The sequence below is a fragment of the Callorhinus ursinus genome, unplaced genomic scaffold (assembly GCF_003265705.2).
Source record: "Callorhinus ursinus isolate GAN/ISIS: 27379988/994484 unplaced genomic scaffold, GSC_fseal_2.0 scaffold2, whole genome shotgun sequence".
Taxonomy (NCBI): domain Eukaryota; kingdom Metazoa; phylum Chordata; class Mammalia; order Carnivora; family Otariidae; genus Callorhinus; species Callorhinus ursinus.
Window position 1 is genome coordinate 72,269,731 of NW_027397064.1, and position 25,214 is coordinate 72,294,944.

At 39.8% G+C, this 25,214-nt stretch overlaps 1 protein-coding gene and 2 non-coding genes across 3 annotated transcripts in view; 1 reads left to right on the forward strand and 2 right to left on the reverse strand.

The window, feature by feature from the left end:
- The window catches only part of GPD2 (glycerol-3-phosphate dehydrogenase 2), a 212,275-nt gene that overhangs the window by 153,863 nt on the left and 33,198 nt on the right, over window positions 1-25,214 (reverse strand). The gene's annotated exons all lie outside the window — the stretch shown is intronic.
- On the forward strand, window positions 17,620-17,690 carry TRNAG-GCC (transfer RNA glycine (anticodon GCC)). Its single transcript has one exon. It is a non-coding gene; the product is annotated as a tRNA-Gly (tRNA).
- TRNAA-CGC (transfer RNA alanine (anticodon CGC)) lies at window positions 17,970-18,041 on the reverse strand. Its single transcript has one exon. It is a non-coding gene; the product is annotated as a tRNA-Ala (tRNA).

Consider the following 25,214-nt stretch of genomic DNA (forward strand, 5'->3'; position numbering starts at 1 on the left):
AAATCTATGTTGGATCAAGTAACCTTTTAACATCCTATAAGTCCTTGTGTTTCAAATATACTTACAGAGAAGTTTCAAAGTTTGTTAGACCTTAAGACTGCAATACATAAAATGTAACAAGAGGATCCTTTTCTCCTTAACACTGGAAAGAAATGCTATCTCTTCATGAAACTAAACTTCAGTATCAGCTAAAATAATTCACAGTCCATTTGGCTGGTCAGAGAGGAGTCTCTGTAGAAATCTCTTGGTCGCCACGTTATGATTCATGGTATAGTATTTTTCAAACTTTTAATATCTGTACATGTCCCTCACTCTTTTTGCTTACTTTGTGATTAACATGACATTTCTCCTCAACTTACTACTTAACCTAACCTACCTTTAATCTTACTTTTAACTTACTTTTTAATCTAACCTTTTCCTAAAAAATAATTTCCATGAATTACACATTAATATAAACAATTTTTTTAAAAAACAAAAATTAACAATGCCCCTATCCCACCTAAAAGCATCTTGTGAACAAACAGCATTTGGAAAATCCTGACATAATAGGTGCTCAATAAATATTTGATAAATTCAGGAATAAATCTTATTTTTAGCAGCTTCTTTAGGAAGGTGAATATACAAGATACAAATGAAAAAATCATTGCCAATTCATTAAGACTTTGTCCCAAAGCATCAAATCAACCGTAATTTTCATCTTCTGGCCTAGGTTTGATTTTATGCAATCAAAATCTCGGAGTTTACCTAATTACAGGTATTAATCAAATAATATTTTGTAACTTTTCAGTGATCCTTTTTATTGATCATTCACCTCACAAAGAATGAGATCAAAGAAAAAAACAGAAAGTGTCCCAAAAAGCCAGATTTTTCTAAGTAAAACTGCCTAATTCCCCCTACAATGACTGCCTACTATGTGCGAGGCATTGTTAGTTTCTGAAAATGCAAAGACAAATAAGATTAAATCCTGAGCTCAAATTGCTTAAAATGTCATGAGGCAATCAGGCAATTAAACAGATGAATGTAATTCAGCGTGGTAAACATTACAAGAGAGGTTGCATCAGTGTCCCCGGGAGCACAAAGGAGAGAGTGACCAGCGGTGTCTGAGGACAGCCTGGGTGAAGTGTCAGTAAGTCAGGTAGTTGCTAAGCCCCCAGGATCTGGCATCCTAACAGGCACTCAAGCTGATGAATAAGTGAAGGAATGGAATGTCAGATGTTAACTACTGAGATAAACAGGCAAAAATCAATCCAGATCTACCATGTCCGGCAAATAAGCTTGAAATTTAGGACAAATTGATATAACACATGGGGACCCTTTGAAATATTCCCACTTAATTTTAAACCATGCAATGCATTCTGACACATTCATTTAAATAATATTTTTCATGTTCCAGTGTGATTTCAAAGAATGAGTTATTCCAATTCTTATACAAGTGAGGTTTTGGGGAGAAATATGCAATGGGGTCGTAGACCTCTGATTCACTCTCAGCTCTACCAGTAAGCAACAGGCTGACCATCCTTAGTCAAGCCACAGCCTCCCCACGCCTCAATTTTTCTCACCTTTGGTGCTACCTGATTTTGAATTCTAGTTGCAAAACATATTCAGATTCTATCTCTCACCATCTTCACTTCACATTTTGGTCCCAGCTCCCATCATCTTTTGCTTGTATTACTGAAATAATGTTTTAACTTGACTCATTGCTTCCTTTCATGCCCCCATTCACTGTATTCTCAACTCAGCAGCCAGACTATACTGTTAGGTAAAACCAGGCCATTCCTGTGCTTAAAATCTTCTAATGGCTTCTCATATCATTTCGAGCAAAAACCAAAGTCCTTACCATGGTTACTACCTACCACTTATCTCCCTAACCCATCACTTTACCTTCCTTCATTCCATCCCAACCATAGGACCTTCCAGCTGTTAAGAAAGAGAAGAAGGAAGGAAGGGAGGGAGGGAGGGAGGGAGGGAAGAGAGGAGGGAAGGAAGGAAGGAGGGGGGAAGGAAGGAAGGGAGGAAGGAAGGAAGGAAGAAAGGAAAGAAGGAAGGGAAGAAGGAGAGAAGGAAGGAAGGGAGGGGGGAGGAAGGAAGGGAGGGAAGGAAGGAAAGAAGGAAGGAAGGAGGGAAGGGAGGGAGGAAGGAAGGAAGGAAGGAGGGAAGGGAGGGAGGGAGGAAGGAAGGGAGGAAGGAGGGAAGGAAGGAAGGGAGGGAGGGAGGCATCTTCTACTGCAGGGACAAAGTCTCCAAGAACACCTTTCCCCTTCACAGGTCTTCACTTGAATGTTGCTTCCTCAGTAAGGCCTTCCATCACCATCCTCTTTACAGTTTCAGTCCCTTACCAATATTTTCCCTGGTTTATTTTTCTCCACAGCACTTATCACTGTTTATAGTACTACACATTTTGTCTCATTTACTGTGTCTTTTATCGATCTCCCCATATGAGAATGCTAGTGCCCTGAGGAGGGTACTTTTTCTGTTTTGTTCACAGATGTATCTGTAGTGACTCAAAGAATGTCTGGCACATAAAAGCTCTCAAAAAATATTTAATGAATGAATAATTAATGGAAAGTAAAGAGTTTGGATGAGGTTTCCTCTTTGCTCGACTTTTCCATAACTGAATAATGGCACACGTGTCATTACACTGTCTAAAAGAGGCGGGAGGTAGGAGCACTTATCATCATAATAATATCATTTCTAAATCTAGTTAAACATTATGTAATACTTTCATGTCCTTGTTTAACATCATATATTAAAGATCTATTGATCCCTTCTGGGACCATCATTACTTAGAATATATATGGGATAATCGATAACATTCCCCATTTTCTAAATGCAAATGGCATTGAAATCACAGTCATTTAGAAAGTAAGAGTACTCATTAAAGCAATGCTCATGCAAAGTAACCTTTGAAAAAGTTTTCAGATCTCATCCACTCTGAATGTAAAAAGTTGATCTCTTTTTTAATAAAGTTCACCAATAATATGATGCTGCTAAAGCCATTGAAATGTCACAGAGCTACAGAGCTAGAAAGTAACTGCAGATCATTTGGTTCACACTTTTTCCAGAAAGCATGTGAATATCTCAGCTATTCAGGGTCCATGTATTTCTTAGGACAGAAACATATTTAGATATATAGCTATAAGAAGCATCTGAATACTTTCAGATAATAGACTTAATTTTTAAATTTTAATGTGAATGTTTAAATTCACATTGATTCTCTATCCTTGTGCTTCAGCATCAATTATTACAGAACTAGCGGGTTTAACTTTCAGTTTATATGAAATTTGAAGAATGAGGTACATATCTAAGTAGTAAATTGTATGTCGTTTATGTTCAACAACTATTAGTCTGCTTTAAAACATCAATTCTGAAAGCAGTTTCATTTAGAATGCTAAGAATAGATTAATGGCATATGTTCACTGTGTTTGTCTTATAATTTTTAAATTTGAGTAACAGCAAGAATGACGCCAAGACCCTATCCTTCAGTTACAAGGATAAAGCAAACTTTGTCTCTAAGTGATTTGTGCATTTGTGTCAAAACTTTTAAATATAACACTGCAAATTATTTAAGCAGAAGTGGTTGAATTTTTGAGGCAATCAAAATCCAACTGAATACTTTCTGCTGATTGTGTTAAGTATGTAAATCACTTTATCTACATTCTTCACACTCCCATGGAAGAAAAATTAGAAATTTAGAACGAAAAAAAAAAAAAAACTCTGCTTGCATCCCAGTTCTGCCTTTTAAAAAATATTACCTTTTGGGGCGCCTGGGTGACTCAGTCGTTAGGCGTCTGCCTTCGGCTAGTGTCATGATCCCAGCATCCGGGGAATTGAGCCCTGCATCGGGCTCCCTGCTCAGTGGAAAGCCTGCTTCTCCCTCTCCCACTCCCCCTGCTTGTGTTCCCTCTCTCTCTGTGTCCCTCTCTGTCAAATAAATAAATAAAATCTTTAAAAAATTTACCTTTTTTTTTCTAACCCTCAGCTTCTTTACTAGTAAGACAAGGAAGTGTTACCTATCACACGGAGTTGTTGCAAAGCAGAATGCCTTGAAAGTACTTTGTGACCACAAGTATACTATAAATATAAAAGGCCATTATGGCTATTAATTTTGACATCACACCTACCAAAACAGCCCCAAAAAGTACAAGTAAAAATTATGAAATATTGATGAAGTACCAAACTGCCATTTTTGTAAACTCAGCGAAAACATGTTTGGTCGACTATGTAGTTTCCTCTCTCAGTTTTATATTTTGTACTCATAATCGTGTTGCTTATCTTTATACTGGTTAGTCACAGGCCTTACAGTATTGGTTCTCATTTATTAATAGCTAACTTTTATTGAGCTAAACTTATTATGTGCCAGACACTGTGAAGAGCTTTCTATGCTTTAGTCCATGTAATTCTCAGAACAACGCCATGGGATAAGTACAGTTGCACGCCCCTTTTACCAAGGAAGCAACTAAGAAAGAGCTAGAAATGCCCTGCTGAAGTTTACAGAGCTAGACATGGAGATGGGATTTAAAACCTTGGTAGCCTGCCCAGGTCCTGTACTCTTAACCATGAAACCATGCCACAGGTGTTTCAGACAGTTGTCTGAACTACGTTCTAAGGTTGACTGAGAAAGCCTATGTCTTTATTACTCAGTACTACTAGTGAAAGACTCCTGTGATTCCCAGTGTTCTCAACAGACTCGGGCAAGCACCTTCACTCAGGATGGTAAACTGAGCCAAGCAAACTACTTACAATCTGAGTGGGCTTGGCTTTTCTGGACAGGCTAAGTATTCCTTAGGCTTATGAAAGGTGCTATAGGAAGAAATTTTACCTTGCCCTTCTGAGGAACAACTTCAGGGTTAATGGCCCTTAAGATCATAGAAGAAGACATCTTATTGGTTTGATGTCTTTCAGTTATTTGGTGCTAAAGGAAAAATCACTAGAAATGTCCATTGTTGCATTCTTTAATACACAGAATTTAATATGACTGAAAAGCTGTACAAATCAAACATCAAGTAAATCTGTGATGGCTGTGTTATAGACCAAGTTGTCAAGAATATAAGCTCTGAGTTCAGGATCCCAACCTTCCACATACTTTTTGAAAGATCTTAAGCAAGTTACTTAAGCCCTAGCATCCCCTTCTATTAACTAGAAGTGTTCTAGTTTATGGGAATTATTTTGCTGTTAGTTCAAGCTGAACAAAGACTAGTTTCTTAAAAGTACTATATGTATTTTTACTTCTCTTCTCCAACCCCATTATTTTTCTTCCACTACATAAATTTAGTCTTAGAAGTGGAAAGAAATTCACATTAAATTGGGAATAATTTGTCTGTGTTAGATATTCAGTTAATTGACCAAATGGAGTATTCCTTTCCCCGGTGCAATATCTTTTTGGGTAAATATTATATCTATATAATAGGGAAAGGGGAAGAGTGAAGAGGTCTCCAAGTAACTAATAGCAATATTAACCTTTTAAGCATAAACTTAAGATAAGATGGCCACGAACGTTAAGGAGCAAAACAAAGTCAAATGGTGTATGACTTTGCAATACAACCCCTTGTAGTAAATGAGCGTAAATAAAAAAGAAAGACAAATGTGTTACAGGTTCTTAGCGTTCAACCAAAGTTAAATCTGTCCATTTCTATTAAGATCTCTTGCTCAGGGATGCTTGGGTGGCTCAGTCAGTTAGGCGTCTGCCTTCGGCTCAGGTCACGATCCCAGGGTCCTGTGATCCAGCCCCGCTCAGTGCAGAGTTTGCTTCTCCCTCTCCCTCTGCACCTTCCCTGCCTCATGCTCTCTCTCTTGCTTGCTCTCTCTCCCAAATAAATAAATAAAATCTTAAAAAAAAAAGATCGTTTGCTCAGATACATATCGTCACTCCTAGGATAACATAATCCTGGATGCAAAAAGCTCAAGGCATTTACAAACAATTCAAAAGATAGATTCGCCCATTAGATTCAGACATACTTAAATAAAAAAATTGCATAATGCTGAGGGGGCACAAAGTTGTATAAAACATTGCCTTAGTCTTATTCTCTACGCCAATGGCATCCAATCTGGGCTCTTAGAAACTGAGCTGAACTGAACCTCGGGAGCACTGGGTTAAAGGAAATAAAAACCCAAAAAAAAGGAGTAGCAGGAAGCAAGGGAGTTGGGAATAATTTCTAAGAGAAAGTCTGGGGACCACAGGGAAGAGGAAACAACAGAATACACACACAGAGAAGCCAGAATTTGGGAGCAGAGAGTCGTACCAGCACTAGCAGGGTGGGCACTGGGTGGGCTGGTTCGAACATAGGAAAGTTAAATCTTTCCACGATCTCCTGCACTGTAATTTATCATGAAGACCCTCCACTTGTGAATAAACAAAGATTTTTTGAAAGAGAATTCATCCCTGGTCAGAAGGCTTTGTTTACTGATTCACATTATTTAGCACACATGTTATATTCCAATGTAACCTAGAAACAACTGTCTGGTCATCTGATGGATTTTAATAAGAAGACGTGTTATAGGCAGCAAAAATGATCTCCTATGCAAGAAACAGAAGAGGTATAACCAACAGCAACTTCATCAATGCTATTAATACATCAAAAGAAAAAAATGTGTCTCTTGGAAGGAGTTGGGGATACTTGTCTTGGACTAGAGAGGCACATTTTAGCTAAGTGCACCTCACCCCGTGAGGTCAGAACTACTGTTATACCTATTCAATAGATGTTAAAACTAAGGCAGAAAAGTTAAGTACCCCTCTAAGTTTCACATAGCCAGTCAATGACAGAGGGTGCATTTACCCCACCACAATACCGGTCCCATAATCCCTTCTTTCACACAGTCCTCTCCCTACAATTACATACATTATTGTCCTTACAAAAAGGTGGAAAATAGCATACATGCTTTTTCATGGTGAGCCTTTCTGCCCCTTGCCCCCACTCCCACAATACCAGGATACGTCACGAAGGTCTTGAGGTAGGCTCATTGGATACTAGAGTGCCATTGTTTCCATGCTCTTTCAGTTGAAAAAACTAAGGGAAAGCCTTTTTTTTAACATGATTTTTTTTAGTGATATTCTGCAGTTCAAATTTGGTAACAGAGTTTTTTTCATATTCCCTCAATCTGTATTTTTTATCTCCCTCTCCAAAGTGAGAAACAATACCACAGAACATCAATATATTACTCATTTGCACTATCATACGAAACATATAAAAGAGTTTCAGAATCAAGTCATCAATACCACTATTTTTTTCTTTTTTTCATCAATACCACCATTAATGACACATCTACCATGTAAAATTCAAAATTTGTTTTGCCATTTATTTCCTCAGAATACCTGTCACAAAGAATACATAGTCAAAGTACTGTGTTCGAATGTTATTTGAGTTAATTCTTTCATACATGTGTGGTTGTTTTATTTACAGTGAGGCTCCCTGGTTTCTGTTTATATTCAAATTTTAGGGTTGGCTTTCCTCATTGTTTCTTATTAAATATTGTTATTTGAATATGTTTAAGTGATTCAAAATACAAAGTTATATAAAAATGTACACTCAAGGATGTCGTTCTCATCTGCCTCATTGTCACACATCCCTGTAGATTTCTCCTTCATGTCTCCTTGTGCGGAAAAAAAAGGCAATGCTTGTGTACACGTGAGTGTGTGTACATGTATATGCGTGAGTGTGTGTACATGTGTACGTGTGAGGGTGCACGCATGTGTATGCAAGCTGAAGAGACATGTGGCAACCTGAGTTACATTTGTAAATGGACACAATACATTTAAGAGCAAATCAGAAAATTTGCAAAGCTAGGCTGATCAATAAACAAAGCATTTGATAAAACAAATGTATAGATTTTGCAGTGATATTTTCGTGACTGAAAGTGAAAATAAAAATATTTCATCTGTCCTGAAAGTTTTGTGTCCTTGTTTTATGCATATCTCTGTCACCCTTCATGACCATTAATTATATTTAATGTTTCTAACCCTTAAAATAATCATGAAAATAGAACTAGAAACATTTAGATTAGGAATTATTCTAAAGGGATATTATCTAAAGGAAAAGCTATTCTTTTTTTTTTTTGATGTAGTGTTCCATGATTCATTGTTTGCGTATGACACCCAGTGCTCCATTCAGTACGTGCCCTCTTTAATACCCATCACCAGGCTGACCCATCCCCCGACACCCCTCCCCTCTAGAACCCTCAGTTTGTTTTTCAGAGTCCATCGTCTCTCATGGTTCGTCTCCCCCTCTGATTTACCCCCCTTCATTCTTCCCCTCCTGCTATCTTCTTCTCCTTCATCTCCTCCTCCTCCTCCTCCTCCTCCTCCTTCTTCTTCTTCTTCTTTTTTAACATATAATGTATTATTTGTTTCAGAGGTACAGATCTGTGATTCAACAGTCTTGAACAAGGGGAAAAGCTATTCTTAAAATAGTGGTTGTCAGGGGTGCCTCGGTGGCTCAGCTGGTTAAGCGTCTGACTCTTGATTTTGGCTCAGGTGGTGATCTCAGAGTCCTGAGATCAGGGTCCTGAGATTGAGCCCCATGCCGACTCCTGCTAGGTGTGGAGCTGCTTAAGATTCTCTCTCTCCCTCTCCCTTTGCCCCTCCCACCCTGCTGGAGAGTTCGCTCTCTCTCTCTCTCTCTCTTAAAAAAAGAAAAAAAAAAGTGGTTGTCAGTTGTATCATCTATGAGTCGTCCTAAAGAAGCTACACTGTAATTTCTTTAGGGAACTAGTACTTTCTTAAATTAAATTATTTTAATACTTTTATTAAGCTTCCTTAAATTAAACCTCTGGTAACCAGGACGTTACTTTTGTAAAGGGTTTATTTGTGGAATTCAGTTTTCTTTCCTACCTCTTCGTGTTGAGTAGTTTTTTGACTTTTCTGTTATCAGATCACTGTTTGGTCTAGCTTTGTTTTGCTTAAATCATAGGAGTCTATTTAAGGCAAGAATTCATATTAAGAATGAAGTTACTGTTATTAATAAACACATATACTGATTTCTGCCAAGTTAAAAAATTAATACTGTAGTATTTTAACTGCTGAGTTTCCTCTTCCTGATAACCTGATGTTTTCATTTGTTAGGGCTGCAGCAACAAAATACCACAAATTGTGTGGCTTGAACAACAGAAATATACTGTCTCATAGTTCCAGAGGTTAGAAGTCCAAGATCAAGGTATCGGTAGGCTTGGTCCTTATGAGGGTTGTGAGGGAGAGTCTGCTTGCTGTCTCTTTCCTAGCTTCCAGAGGTTTGCTAGCAGGCTTTCGTGTTCCTTGGCTTGTAGAAGCATTGCCCTATCCCTGCCTTCCTCTTCACATGGACTTCTTTCTCCCTTTGTGTGTGTGTCCAAATCTCCCCTTTTTATAAGGACCCAGTCTTACTGGATTAGTACCCTCCTTATGACCTCATTCCAGTCATCGTCAAAGACCCTATTTCAGGAAATAAATAAACAAAAGAGTCACATTCACAGGTACCAAGGGTTAGAACTTCCACATATGAATTTTGGGAAAAACAATTCAACACATAACAACATCTGATATATAAATTACAGCAAAAGCCACATGTTTTCTTTTATAATTTTGGAGTAACAATTTTGCAATGTTTGAAGATGGTATGCTCAGTGTTATTTTTCCAGGATATGAGAAAGAGAAAGGGGGTGGGAGAGAAAATAGAGAGAGAGAGACTGTTTTTAAATACTTCCAGACCTCAGCTGGAGTTTTCTACTGAAAAAATATTGATTATTGTTTGTATATATATTGATGATTCTTGATAGGTTACTTTGCACATGCAATTCCCAATGTCAATCAGAAAATCTGAACACTGATTTTTACATCCAATATTGTGTTAGAGACTGCTGAAACACAATCATGCAAACAAAATAACTATATAAAAGTTTTTCCCTGACCACAAATGAAATGTATTAGGAAGGTACGAGTAACAGTAAAAAATAGAACTAGTAGCTATTTCAGCTAAATTTTGATAGGGACTAGAAATAGTGTAGGAGCTCAGAAAAGGAAAATACAAATAAGTTTTGTTAATATACAAATACTCTGAAAAATCAATAAGAAAATAAGAAACATTCTAGTAAACAGGGTCCAACAATAAGGGATTGATTAAATTATGCGACGTCTCTCCACCATGGAGGACTCTGTCATTATAGCAAGGGCAGATCTGCCTGCGCTGAAATGGATGTAGAGAGAGAGAGGTTAAACAAGAAATTATTAATGTCTGAAAACTTCAAGAACTAATTCCAGGAAACGAGGAAGAATAATATACTAGAATGGAAAAAGAATTTAACTTTTGATTTTATACTTTTCTGTGCTGTTTGCATTTTTATAACATGTATGCTTTGCTTTTTACTTTTCATCATTTTTTTGAGTTGGAGGAATTCATTTGTCTAAAACTGAGTTAATCATACTTCTCTGTTCATGACATACTATTATCATTGGGACCATAATGCTCTGTTTTATCATATATTTATTCACTTTTACCCCCATATCCCTATCCCGTTCCCTCTGCTTCGCTAGAAGCCATCATTATATTGTGCTTAACGTACATCTCTTTGTTTATATGGGACCTTACAAAACACGTATTGTTTTGACTTCACAATTTTATTTATTTTTTCTTTTGACCTCACAATTTTAAACACATGTAAATTACATTGTCATATCTCATTCTGTAGCTTATATGATTCACTAGGCACCACCCTTCTGAGAGCATCCATGTTGCTCTGTGATACACCTAAGGCATTCCTTCCACATGCTGCATACGAGTCATGGTGTGCACCATTACCAGTTACCTGTCCACTCTCCTAGAGAACACCTGGGTTGCTTCCACAAATACCACTGCAATGAACATCCTGGTATAAGTCCTTTATTGACTTCTATGAGAAATTATTTGACCTACATAAGAATTTACATATACAAGTATTTCCAAATGGAGATACTAGTCCATGGTTTATATGTAAACCTAATGTGCCCAGATGGTACCAGCTGCTCTCTGAAATGGCTGCCCCCACCCATATGCCCACCAGTGACGCCCAGAGTCAAATGTCCCTGTGCGTTTATCCACATTCGGCACTGTGCAGCTTTATAATATTGTTTAGTCAGTCTAAAGGGGTATCTCCTTTTTAATTTTTTTAATTTTTATTTGATTTGATTTATTTTTAAATAGGCTCCACACCCAACGTGGGGCTTGAACTCACAACCGTGAGGTCGAGTCATGTGCTCTACCAACGGAGCCAGCCAGGCACCCCAGATGCCTCCTTTTTAAACTTGAGTTTCTTCGTTAACTTAAAAAAAAAAAAAGGTAATTAGAAAATGTCTTCTCCATCCAAATGTATGACTCTATAATCTCGTGCCCTTTTACTCTGCTATGACGTCTCTTAGAATCCTACTGTGTGTTTTCACCTAGTCAGACTTGTATATCTTGTCTAAAACCTCAAGCTCAGCATCTTTCAAAGCAATGTGAAAAGTTCACAGATCATTAATGCTGAGAAGAATCTTGGCAACCTAGAACAATAACTTCGTTTTACACCCAAGGAAACTGAGGCCCAGACAAAATAAATGACTCTCCTACCAGTAAAGGGATTTGAGGGACAGACTCAGAACTGATGAGCAGCAGGGTGCAGAGCGGAAGAGGCAGAGCTTTGGAGTCAGAGAGAAAAAGGAAAATATAAGATGGTTAGAAGAGTCAAGTAAGGATTCCCAAATGGAGCTCAAGCTGAAATGACCCTTGAAAAGATGCACAGAGAATAAGGGAAATGTCCAGAGTGGAAAAAGCCACCTAAACAAAGCCATCATTGTGAAGCATGAGCATGCTGGGTTTTGTTCATAACAGAGGGCAGCAAGGATATATGGCTGCGATAGTTAAAATGGGCCTGGGAGTTGGGGAGTCTGGAGAATCTAGCTAGGACTGGCTACATAATTTTTAGTGCCAGATGAAAAAACGCAGGGCCCCTTGTTCAACAATTAAGAATTACAAGACAGCAACAGCTCAGCAAAGTGCAAGACTCAGTACCAATGTACAGGATGCACATCCAATGAAGCTCGCCCTGAATCTAGCAACATTTAAAAAATGTGGTTGGAATTAGGATCCACTGAAGTTTGCGAGCAAAAGAGTGATAAAATGAAAACAATGTTTAAAAAAAAATAGAGACCTTTCTTGGGAATAATGCCACCATATGTATCAAAATTTAAAATGCTCTCACCCTTTGAGTTAGCAGTTGCACTTCTAGGAATTTATCCTGCAGATATTTAATAATGAACCAAATGGCATTTGTTCAAAGATCTTCACTCCAGTGTTGTTTCTACTAGCAAAACTAAATGTCCTCTGCTAAGGAATTGGTTAAGGTAATGACAGTACCTTCGTGCAATGGACATTTTCACCATCTTCCTACATCTTAGCCCTCCAGCTGGATTCCTCATTCCCATTGCCTTGATTCGAAATCTTTAGGGAACTTGGCCTTGGGGCACTATTTGTGATTGTGAGATGGAATAAATAATGTTTTAATTCCTAGCCAGGAAAGGGCAATTGTATATGAACATAGAGCCATTAAAAAAAAAAAAAAAGATAGTTCCACTTGTATAGAAGAAACAATTTCTGATATCTATCTTTAAAAAAAAGAAGAAAAAAAAAGGCAACGAGCACAGCAGTATGTATGGTGTGGACCATTTGTGCATAAAAGCTATATGCAATATTTGTATCTACATCCGGTATCTGTGGATGGAAATGCAAGAAAATGATGACAGTGGGCAGCCTCTAATAAATGGATCCCAGGAAATGAGGGTAGGGGGTGGAGGGTGGGATGAAGACTCTTCTACCTTTAGAATTTTGTACCACATGCATGGGCTCCTCGTTAAAAAAAATATATTTGAAAAGACCAAATGACTTGAGAAGAAGAAGAGAGGGAAGGGAGGAGAAGGCCATGTCTGCCAATAGGTGGGAGGTGGCCCAAGTGGCACAGCTCAAGAGCTGTTTGAATAAATGCTGCACCGGAAATGAGCATGAAGAGAAGGACAAAGAATTCCCACCCATATATCCTCTACCCTGAAGACACTATATGAATTTGAAACTGATTCGATTTTGAACCGGCAATAAAGGAATGATTGAATTTTCAAAATTTAAGGAAATTAGAAACAGAACAGGAGAGGGAGGGAGGACACTGAACTAGCTGCAAGGGCAACGGGGATGGCAAAGGAAAGCAGAGGTTGCCCAGGTAACCCAGGCAGTGAGCGGATAAGGATCGGCACTGTGAGGCAGAAGGGACGGGCCCGAGGAGCAAGAGCAGGATTTGATGCTGTTTTAAAAGGGGAAAATCTGACTTGTTGACCAGTTGGACATGCTGGCGGACTAGGAATGAGCATATCACCAGCAGGATGATTTCGCAGTGACAGCTTTTCAGGAGAAATTGCTGCATTCTCAACATCTGCATGCATCTGAGAATTACACCTGGATTCTTCGTTTCCATGCCTTGATTTTAATCCTTAGGAAAGTAGGCCTTGGGGTACTACTTGTGATTCTAAAATGGAATAAGTAATGATTTAATTCCCAGCCAGTAAAGGGCAATCCAAATGACTGGCTCCACCATTTCCCCAGGGCTAGTTTGTAACCTGGGACAGAAATAAGCTGTGTGTATTAAATCAATACAATCACTCACAAGTTAAAAAAAAAAAAAAAAAAAAAAGCATTGCTTTGGTGGCTATGTATTATATCAACTATGTCTGTTTCTTAATGGTTTGCTTTCTTCAGATGATATAAGCCTGGCCACATTTCCATGGTGAGCCAACACCAACCAGGGACTCGGGTGCCCTGAGCAAGTGTTCCAAGGTGCTATGATGCAAGTTACAAGTCCCTGCCTGCCCCATCGGGCTGTGACAATGACAGGTTTCCTAAGAGAAAGGATTGTGCAACATTCCACAGCACTCCCCGTTTTCTGCTCTCTGCCAACCTCAGGAGGGGCCACTCCGCAGATCAAGGTTGCTCGGCAGACTAGGGAAAGTGCTAGGGTGTGCCACCCAGAAGACACTGTTGGCCATCTTGTGACCGTTCCTCGCTTGGCCGTACCAGCAATGAAATCAGGCCTCCACAGCACCTCTGAGGTGAAACAGGATTAGCACACAGCACAGCTCTGAAGCACAACAATGGTTGTGTTCGTCACGATGTGTTACTCAGACTTAACAAGAGGAAGTTCTGCCTGCCTGAAGGTTTCCACGGTTTCCACAGACTCCACAACAACCCACTCCCCTGCTGCTCTACCTTTGGCTCCCCAACCCCTACCACTCCCTAAAAACAGACCTTCTCAAGGCTCTGCCCTCACTCTCCTCTGTGATTTCCTCCACTTCTAAATACTTACCTTTTATTTCTGTGCTATTCGCTCCTAACTCCACTTCGGTAGCCTTGCTTTATCTAAATCTAGATGTCAACTGCCCAGGAGGCATCTCCCCCTACTTACCTCAAAGTCTATGTTGCCCAAAGTGAACACTTTGCTCCACCCTTTTCCTGCTAGTCATTTTTCTTCCTGACTTTCCTACATGATACCATTATTCTCCCAGTCACTTAAGCTAGATTCCTTTTTCCCTTCCTTCTGCCTTGCCATGAACTTCACGTTAGAGCCTTCCTCCTGGTTCGGGACCTCATTGCCTCTCCACTCCCATGTCTAAGCACCTCCTGAGTGAATTTCCTGACTTTTAGTTTCTCTTACTCCTACTTCTCTGGCACATCGTTGCCAGATGATCCGGTCAAATACTTTGATCCTTGTGCTGCTCAAAAAAATTTCAGTGGCTTTCCATGCTACAAAAGTATCCTTATTCCAACAAACAAGGGATATGTCCTACAAACTTTTTCATGGTTTTTACTGTCTTCTTGTAATTCTACCACTGATGCATTTCTTTAAATTTTCTTAAACTTTCATATTTTCGGGCTATATCACATTCACGTTTAATGAGTTCTCTAACTTTACTGTTTTGGGTAAAGTTGTTTCTCAATTTTTGTTGTTTAGATGCGAGCAATATAAATACTACTCAAACTACATAGAAAAGGACAACTTACTGACTCACATAAACACAAAGTCCAGAATTTGTTCTAGTTAGGCACGGTTGCTTCTAGGGACTCAGTGTCATATTGGGGATGTGTATCTCTCTCTCTCTTTCTTGGACAAGCAAGACAGCAGCAAACCTAGCTATACATTCCACCCATTTGCTCACCTGAGCAGAAAGACAGTCTTTGCTTATAGCTTTGGAAAGAAAGTTCTGGTAAGTTCTGGAAAGTTGTCCAGCCTACAGCCACATGTCCATCTCCAAATTAAACACGGTGACAAGGGAAAATATTTGGCTAGATCTGTTTCACATACCTACCACTGTGACAGAGAAACAGAGATGAAGGGGAAAGTTAACCTCACCCAAATCTCAAGGTATCAATTCTCTACAGAATAGAAGACTTGTACCAGACTTCTATCAGAAATAAGTGAACTACTAAACACACACACACACACACACACACACACACACACACACACACACACACCTGGAATGCTTTTGGCTGTGTATAACAAATTGCCCAACTCAAAGGGGCTTAAACAATAAAGATCTTTACCCAACCAAAAGTCTGGATGGAGAAAATCCTAGGATGGTGCAGTGTCTCTTTCCTTTGGGTCATCCTCAGTCTCTCTTCAAGTCACAGAATGGCTGGGGCAGCTCCGAGCATTACACCTCATAGGGCAATATTAGGAGCAGGAAAGAAAAGGCAAAAGAGATCTTTCATACATCTTTCCCAGAAGCCCCTAGCTGTCTATACTTGCCTCTCTTTGGCAGGAAGTGTCACAAACCCATCCTAGACCAATCTTTGGAAAGGACAATGGGATAACTGGCTTAGTATACCACATCTGGTCTTGGGGCTAGATAAACTCATGTGGACTTTCAGTAAGAGAAAATGTAAAATGGCCTTTGGTAGGCCACTAAACTCGTTTGCCATTAAGCCCTACTTCTTATTTGATCCCTTCTATCTGTTGAAACTTTTGGTAGTGTTTCTTGTGCTGAGGGATTTTTAAACTGTTTCAAATTTTGAATCATAACATTTTGGAGTTTGAAGGAATTTAGGTCATTTAGTTCGGGGTTTTTCAAAGTTTGTTGTAGTTTTTGTTTTTTGTTTTGTTTTGTTTTTATTTGACTTGTAATCCAAAGGCAAATAAATGGGAGAGTTTAAAAATGGCTCGGTGGCAGTGAGGGGCCTGGGCAAAGAAGGTGGGGCCCCACCAGCCAGTGGCCTTGCGGCTCTTCTGGAAAGTTAGAGGAAGGTAATTTGAAAACCACATCTCTCTCCAGTTCTCTCATTTTAAAGAACTGAAGTTTGGAGAGGTAAAATGATTTGACCTTGTTCTTCCACAGGTTACTTAGGATTGCAGTTTCAATTTACTGATTCCCTAATCTCTTCATATCTTTTATGCCTTAATAATTTCATAGTGTCTTTGTCTTCAAATTTTGCTCTGTATCCACGCACTAAAAAATCCTTAAAAATAAATCTTAATGTAGAAGTTCTTACATTATTCTTTAGCCTTTCATGATTTTTTTCTAACTCCACTCTACTATTTTTCATATATAATGTCCTGGGCTACATGCAGTATTTCTGGTGCAATACACAGTGATTTATTTTGTTGTAGGCAGAACAGGGCTGTGGCTAAGCAACCAGAGATTGCTTGATACTACATGTGTTCCAGTCTTGCCTCTAAGAGGCTCAATTCCCTCAATTATTAAGGGGAGGTGATTATAATACCTACCTCACTGGGTTCAAATCCATGTGTAATGTCCTTACAGAGCCCAGCACATAGTCACTGCAACCACGTTTACTGTTATTTTCTCATATCCCCTGCCCCCCAACCCCCAAATCTTCCTTGGCCATCAAAGATCCTGCAAATTGTTAGGAATTTCCCCCTCACAGATAAAGGGCCAATGATGTCTAAATCCAGAGCCTTCTATCTTATATTTACATTCATTTCCATAAATGCATTTCCTTCACTTTAGTTTCTCTCTCTCATGTATCTTTGTTGCGTGGTTTGCAATTTTACTTTCTCTGGAAACTAAGGGTAAAGGCTCAGATTCATACTATTAGAGTTAAAAGAGGTCCCATGATCAAGTCATTCACAATGAAGGAAGACGCAATTTAGAGAATTTAGGTCATTTGGCTAGAATCACAAATGCTTCAAATTTCCCTGTTCAGATCACATAGTTCTAATTTACTCTCATAATTTGGATCAGGGTCCCAGTTCCTGTCACGGCTCCCTCACCCCTATCCCATATTCCTGACAAATATCATCATGTATTTGTCTGAATAGCTAAAAGACAATTAGGGAGGAGCTGATGTAAATTGTCTAAATGTCTGAAGCTACAGCTAGGTAATTGTGTAATTCTGTACACACATAACAAAATTTTCATTTGCCTGCCTCACCAAGGTCAGCTTCAGAAGAATCACTTCATAAAGTTCAACAGCAGTTAAGATAATAGGATTTTTTGTAAATGTTTTCCCAATATTTTATTATAATTATTTGCTTACAAATATCACTGTTTTCTTTAATATCGAATACAAAAACATGTAATTACAATCACTACATACATGGAAATATCACTTCTATTAAAATGTGGACCTCTCCATAGGAGCATTGGTGGTTCAGTGGTAGAATTCTCGCCTGCCACGCGGGAGGCCCGGGTTCGATTCCCGGCCAATGCAGTCAAGTTTCTTTACTTTTCACCCGTGTGTGTTAGGTTCCCAAAGTGAGTTCAGTAACGATATTCAAGTTGATTTTATGCAAATGAAGAATGATGTACCGAGGGTAATTTCCGGTTTCACTTTTACTTACAACAACCAGAAAGGCTGTTTCTCTGAGCTTCGCCTCATTTTTAGACTGTTTTTGGGCGCCCTAGAGTATGTAAGCAAAAAGGTATGTATGTATGTATGTATGTCTGTCTAGTGTTCTAGAATAGAAAAGGAAAAGCAACACCGGCTGTTTGGAGATGCCGGGGATTGAACCCGGGACCTCACACATGCGAAGCGCGCGCTCTACCACTGAGCTACATCCCCCAGCCAAGGAATCCTTTTCTGGTAAAGGCATTCATTCAGTCCTTTAGCGCTGCTCAAATTATTAAGGTTTCAGGAGTTTACTTTGGTGAATGCCTCTGCAGCACGTTTCTACCCTTCCCACTCTCGTCTGAAGCTGCTTCCCTGGTGCTTCGGGACCTGCTGCAGCCAGCGCTCTGGGACGTAGGCGGGACGAGCTCCCGAGCACGCCCGCCGGCGCCGCGAGCTCGCAGCGGGAGGAACGGGGCGCCCGGCCCCGCCTGGGACGCGGGACGGTCGCGCGCAGAGGGCTCCAGGGCGGGGCGCCTTCGCGGCTTTACGGCGCAGGCGCGGGGGCCGAGAGGGTGCTGCAGCCTTGCAGCCGGCTCCACCCGACTCGCAGTCGCAGTGCAGGGCCCGACACGCCCGCCGCGCCGCGCGGGGAGCGTCGCCCTGGTGTTCGCCGAGACCTGCTCCTGAAGTAGAGTGCTGGGGACCTTCTGTGCGCACTCGGAAACCTTCTGGCTTTACCTGTACCCCCCAACCCCCGCCCCGCAATAAACTCACATCCCAGGTAGACGACCTGTTCACGCCAACTCCCCATAAACTGGGTTATGCAGGAGTTACTACAGCCACCTCTTGGAGGTGTAAATGATTTTGCAACAGGCTCTTCTTTTCCATGGGGACCAAACTGAAAAAAAGCACACCGCCACCCTCTCTGTAGCTTAATTATATATACATGATGATAAAGTTGGGGCGCGGCACCTGCTCAGGACGGATTTTTCTCTCTGATATTTACACTTTGGACCCATCTGGCTGATGGAGCTAGTAAAGTAAGTCACTGAACACTTCCTTTAATGTCCTCTGAACCCTCCCTAACCACCAATCGCGCTCCCAGCCCCAAAAGAAGAAATGTATCCTGAGTCCTGTTGCTTCGGAAATTGCTTCTCTCCAGTTGTTTGGGTGCTAGATAATACAATGAGCTAATTTGCATTCTAGTGGGATTATGTGTGTTTGACCCTTTCCGGTGCAGTTTAAACTGACATCACCCCAGGCAAGCGAAGCCTGGGTGGTAGAAGCCTCAGGCACCCCGATGGGAGCAGGGGAGAGATTTAGTGTCTGAGGAGCTGGATCGCAATCACTTCCAGCCGACCTGTATGGCAGACCCCAACAAGTAGCACAGTGAGGGCCTAGAATTTCTACTCACCTCAGTTGCAGCAAAGTACCTCTCATAAATGAAAGGGTCAGCAGGCCAAAAAAGCAGAGCAGAGAGCAGAAGTTTCAAAATAATTCTGAATAACCCACAAGCTTCATAATCAACTCCTGGATTAAAAATAAATAAGTTACTGTGTTTGCTTACAGTAATTTAAACAAATAATGGCTCATAATCAGATTTGTTTTTAACTACAACAAGCCACATGCTGATCTAATACAATAATACAGAATGTCCAAAAAACAAAACAAAACCAAACAAAAACAAAAAACAAACCACGTCAGTGGACAGCCATTAGGAGCTGTGCTCCATGCCAGAACATTTCCAAACCAACCCCTAGATTCCATCCCGAGGCACTAGAAGATGAACATGTTCAGTTGACTCTGAATTGGGAAACAGGGATAAAACCATTTCTCCACCCCCAAGGTTTTCACCAGAGCAAATTACAACCATAGCATTTAGTTAATTGTAAAGGAAGTAACACTGGCCTCTAGTGACCTCAATTGGCCGTCCTCTTTGGTACCCTTCCTCAAGCTTGGGCTTATTTCTCCAACACCTGAGGAAACTCCCTTTCTGGGACAACTCCCTTCTTTCTTGGGCAATTCTGAAATTTCAGAGCTAAGCCCAGAGAAGGCTCTTTTTAAATGCCCACTCTATTCCATCATTCCAAGGCCTAACTAAGTGCCTTTGGTAAAGAAAATGAAGCTCTAAAGCCAACAGAGGATATCAAATTGATTTACTGGCCTGGCTTAACCTAAAAGAAAGGCTCTGACTCACTGGGCTTTTTCAGCCACTGTGGTTAGTGGGAAAGGTGAATAGGAGGCACACTTTTGGATTAGGGGGTCTTTTCAGGAAAACTTGGATCACATCTATTCTTTATACAAATAAAACTGCGCCAACTTTGTTCACAGATGAAGACAGGCTGGCCAAATGTCCAAAATTATAGAGTATAAAAAACTCAGTTCTATCTTCTACCCTCCCATTTCTCTTGGTTGGGGACAAATTTCCCCTTCTCGGTCTCCCTCTTCCTCTGCCACACACATCTCTCTCTCTCTCTCTCTCTCTCTCTCTCTATCACACACACACACACACAGAGAGAGAGAGAGAGAGAGAGAGAGAGAGAGAGAGATCATTCACAAGGATTGACCACAGGCCCCACTTTGAAGTAGGTGACGTTTCTCTCTGGCTGTACTCACACCTTCCCTTTCACATTCTCGCTTCAGCTCTTAGCACTCTGGCCAGCAGGTACAGAGCGTGTTTCCCTGAGCTGACTATGAGCTAAGATGTTTATTCCCAGTCCAAGCAGCAGTTCTTACTCCTGACTGCACATTAGAATTACCTGCAGAGCCTTTGAAAAATGCTAATGCTTGCTGGAGCCGGACCCTAAACCGATTAAATCAGACTCTCTAGGAGTGGGTCCGGGCATCAGTATCTTTTTAAAATCTCAGATGATTCCAAAGGACTGCCGCTTGAGGGCTGTTTGCATGTCAACAAGGGGTGTCCAGTGATGGTATTTAACTAAACCTACTCTTTTAATCACTTTGCGGTATATACATATACCAAATCTTTATGTTGTACACCTTAAATGAATACAATGTTATATATCAATTATATCTAAATAAAACTGGAGGAAAAAAACAAGAGAGGTTGATTATTAGCCCAGTGGTTCTTGACCTTGGCTGTGTATTTGAAGTACTTGGCAAGCTTTAGGAAAAAAATTCTGATGCTTGAATCCCATTTTCAAATATAGTGATTTAACCATTCTGACTCATTCTTGGCATGAGATTTTTTACACGGCTTCCCAGGTGGCCCTATATGCAGCCAAAGCAGAGAACCAGAGTATTAGAGTGCACCCTTTCTCAGGTTCTCTCCACCCTGTTGTATGAGCAGCCGAGCCTGAAAGCAGAGGACTCCAGAGCCCCCCACACTTGGGAATTGGCGTTGCTAGAGGATGAAGAGAAGCTGACTCATTCCAACTTCTCTTCCTTATTTTCCTTCATCTAAAATAAAACTGGTGAAGGCAGGTGTTCAAGTGCTAAAAACGAGCATTTCTTAACCTCATATATCCCATCTCCTCTGGGTGAGGTGTCTCTGCGGCTTTGTTAGTCATTAGAAAAGCTCCAGAGGGGAACAGGAAAGGGGTGGAGAGTAATCTGCACTTGCCACCTGGGAATGCCCAGTGCTTGTGTCTTCCTGGCTGATAAAAAGATTGGATTGCTTTACTCAACACCTAAAGAAACAGGCAGTGCTTTGAAATATATTATGTTACTCCTCACGATCATTACTATTAGTAATTCTTTATCACCACAGTTCATTATCATTAATAACAGCCTGAGAGCCAAAAAAGCTACTGGTTACATTTAATTCAGAGAACGTTAATAAATATTACTCTTTTCAATAAGTATTCCAAAGTGAAAAATTATAGTGATCATAATTTGCATTTAGAATTAGAAGTATTTATTGAACAGTAAGTTAGATCCTACTTAGAAAGATGCAAACTCTATGATTTAGATTCTGGTTACAAATAGATGGAAACAGAAGGAGGTACATATTTAAGATGACATTTAGAGAAGAGATGTTAGAAAAAGCCCATACTTCTGGAAACTATCAATGGTCAGTCAGTTTAAGAAAGGGTGTTTTAAGACTGGAAGGAGAAAAAAATACCTACATGAGGTCTGAAAGATTTTTCCAAATTCAGATAATCTATTCACGACAGGTTTTGTAGTCTTATAGTACTGGCCTATTCACAAAAGCTGGAGATAGGATACATATTTTCTTATGGTGTTCTCAAAGGTCGTATTTTGCCAACTAGCAAAAGAGATTAGGTATTGTATATTATTCTATATGAATTCTTCATGGCACTAGCAGTCACTAAATTCTCAGTAGGCATATAATATATGCTGGCTTACAATTTCAAGTGGGAAATGGCTTTTTTTCTAAACAAAAAATGGTGTTTAAGGGTAAGTGGGCGTAAGGGATTCTACTGTTGTAACAAAGATATTCTAAAAGATTCTAAAATTGGATTATGATGATGGTTACACAACTCAGTAAAATTACCAAAAAATTACTTAATTGTACAGCTAAAATGTGTGAATTTTATGTTATATAAATTATGCCTCAACAAAGTTTTAAAAAGGGGCGGTCCTTAAGGGATGGAATGTGTTAACAGTGGAATGTGATAACAGTTAATGTACCAGAGGGATATTACAAATGTAGACTGCATAACTAATCTGAAAGGAAAAAGATGGTACCCAAAAGAGGGAAAATGGTGGATGAAAGCAATGCATACAGAAGGAAAGGAGCAAATCGTCACATCAATAGGGCATCTACAGTCTCCCATAACCGTTACAAGAATAGGGAGCGCAAGCTATGTGCTGGGAGCTAAGCTAAGCACAGGCAAACACAAATATAAACTGTGATAAACCTGATGAATTCTATAATGGAGTTTTGCACGGAGGACTGAAGGAAAAAACAAACAAGAACATTTTAACTTGCCCACGTTCACATAGGTACAGATGTTGAAAGCAGAAGTCAAACCATGCTTATCTCACCCTTCAATCTGTATTCCTGGGCTGAGTAAATGTTTGCTGTGCATGTGCCACAGACTGCTGTTCTCCTTCCTGTATAAATCTTCTGACTTTTAGCTGGACATACGAACAGCAGAAACAATGACATTCCCTACCCTCCTGAGCAGTAGTGTGAAGGAAGAGGCACACATCTTCCTCCTTTTAGGACACATGCCAGAAGGTGTAAACAAACATCATTTCCCCTCCAATCCTATTAGTAGAACTTCCTCTTATGCCTAAATCCTAAATCTAGCTAATTGAGGGTTGGAGAAAAGTGAAAGGTGAAACTCAATGTCCACGCCTGGGTAGGTAGGAGCAGCTTGTGTAATCACCCTGAGCTCTCTGCATCTAGACTTCTGTGAGAGAGGAATAAGCCTTCTTCATTTTTAAGCCACTTTATTTAGAGTCTCTCTTTCTCAGAATAGAACTTAAATTCTAATTAATAAAAAGAATGATTCTTTCTAGAACACAGGTAAGGATATAGACTTATGTGGCCCCTAAGTCTTTGATGAGAAGCAGTATTGTCAATCTTGTAACGCTAGGCGGGGGCTTTCTTGGCCCTGCCAGTAAGGTCATGATTAGACAAGCCAGCAATTATCTTTTTCATTAATTCTAGGTATAGAAAGGATATAGAACTTTCTTATTTATTTGTTTGAAATATGTTACTCCTCACGGTCATAATTATTAGTTATTTATTTTTTATTTATTATCAAAAGGGAAAGGGAGATAAAGGCAATCACACCAAAATGAGATACTCTTTCTCAGTAGGTCTTCTGTATCTTAACTATCCTTAAAGGATTAGAGGCAAATTAAGAAAAGCCATAGCTTTCCCCCTGGATTCAGACGTTTAGCTCCCAAAGATTGTACTTCATGCTGCTCCCCTCCAATTCCAAACTTTTGTTATTATGTTACCAACTCCTTAAGAAGGGAGGAACAGGACATAAAACTCGTATCAAAAATGCTCATATTTCTTGTCCCTCTTGACTAACAAAGCAGATGCCAACTATGACACTGCCCTTATCTTCACCTGGGAAACTAAAAGTTCTCCCCTGATGTACAAAAAGGCAGAAAGGGTAATAAGAATGCCTCCACCCCTAACGACATTTGGATAAATGCTGTGTGGACCCCCAGGAAAAACTCCATAGCTCTGCAAGAAAAATTATATATGTACATATATATGTATATAAATTTGTGTATATACGATAATATGTAATATATAATACATATATACTTTAGGAATTCTGTATGTGTTTATAAATGTAAAATACTTCTGACACTAAGTCAAGTGTTGACTGACTTAGGGAGGTATTAGAAATAAGGGTTATGAGAGAAGGAGGTGTCTAAGATGATTCCCGGTGCTCTGGTTTAAACAGTTATGTGCAGGATAGTGTCATTCAATAACAGAGGATACATTGGAGGGAGAGTAAGTTTTATAGGGGGTCATTAATTCTCTTTCTATTTTGATCAATTTGAGGTACAGTCATCTCTCCCAAGGGAGATCTTGAGTAGATATTCAGATGCTGGATTTGGAGATGACAGGTTTGGCATTGCAATATATACTTGAGAAATATTGGTATAGAGAAAATAAAGCCAGGTACTAGATGGGACTAATTAGGGAGAGAGCGGAGAATGAGACAAAGGGGAATGAAAATCTACTTTCAGGAACTCTAATATGTAAAGACTGAGAAAGGAGAATGAAAAGGAATAGCCAGGGAGGCGGGAGGAAAAGCAGAGGAATAAGGTATCAGGGATCTCACTGGGAAAAGAATGTTTTGAAAGGGAGTTTCAAATACTTAAATATTTAAAATACTGTCACCTGTGAAATCAGGTACGCTATCCAAGATTTAAAATGTCCATTAGAGGGACACCTGGGTGCCTCAGTCGGTTAGGCGTCTGCCTTGAGCTCAGGTCATGATCCCAGGGTCCTGGAACTGAGTCCGTCATTGGGCTCCTTACTCAGCAGGGAGCCTGCTTCTCCCTCTGCCTACCACTCCCCCTGTTTGTGTGTTCTCTCTCTCTCTCAGACAAACAAATAAATAAAATCTTTAAAAAAAATGTCCATTAGATTTAGTGACATGGAAGTCACTGGTTGACATAACAGTTATTTCACTACAAAATTGAATGTTAATTCTTTTAATATATGCTATGCAATTCACAGTTACTCTCTGTGGGAAGTTTTCCTGTCTTTCTTCTAGCAAAAGAGCTGTCTCATGCTCTTTACCTTTTAATACCAACCTTAAATAAATTATTTTTTCTGAAGCAAATTCATCTGGAAATTAGTGGGGTCCAAAGAACCAAGAAAGGACAAGAGACATAAATACTTTAAATCGCAGGAGAATTTACAAATAGGAAAGGTTCTCTTTTTTTCTTTTCTGGTACTAAAAAACATTACATCTATTCATTTACTCATTCATTTAT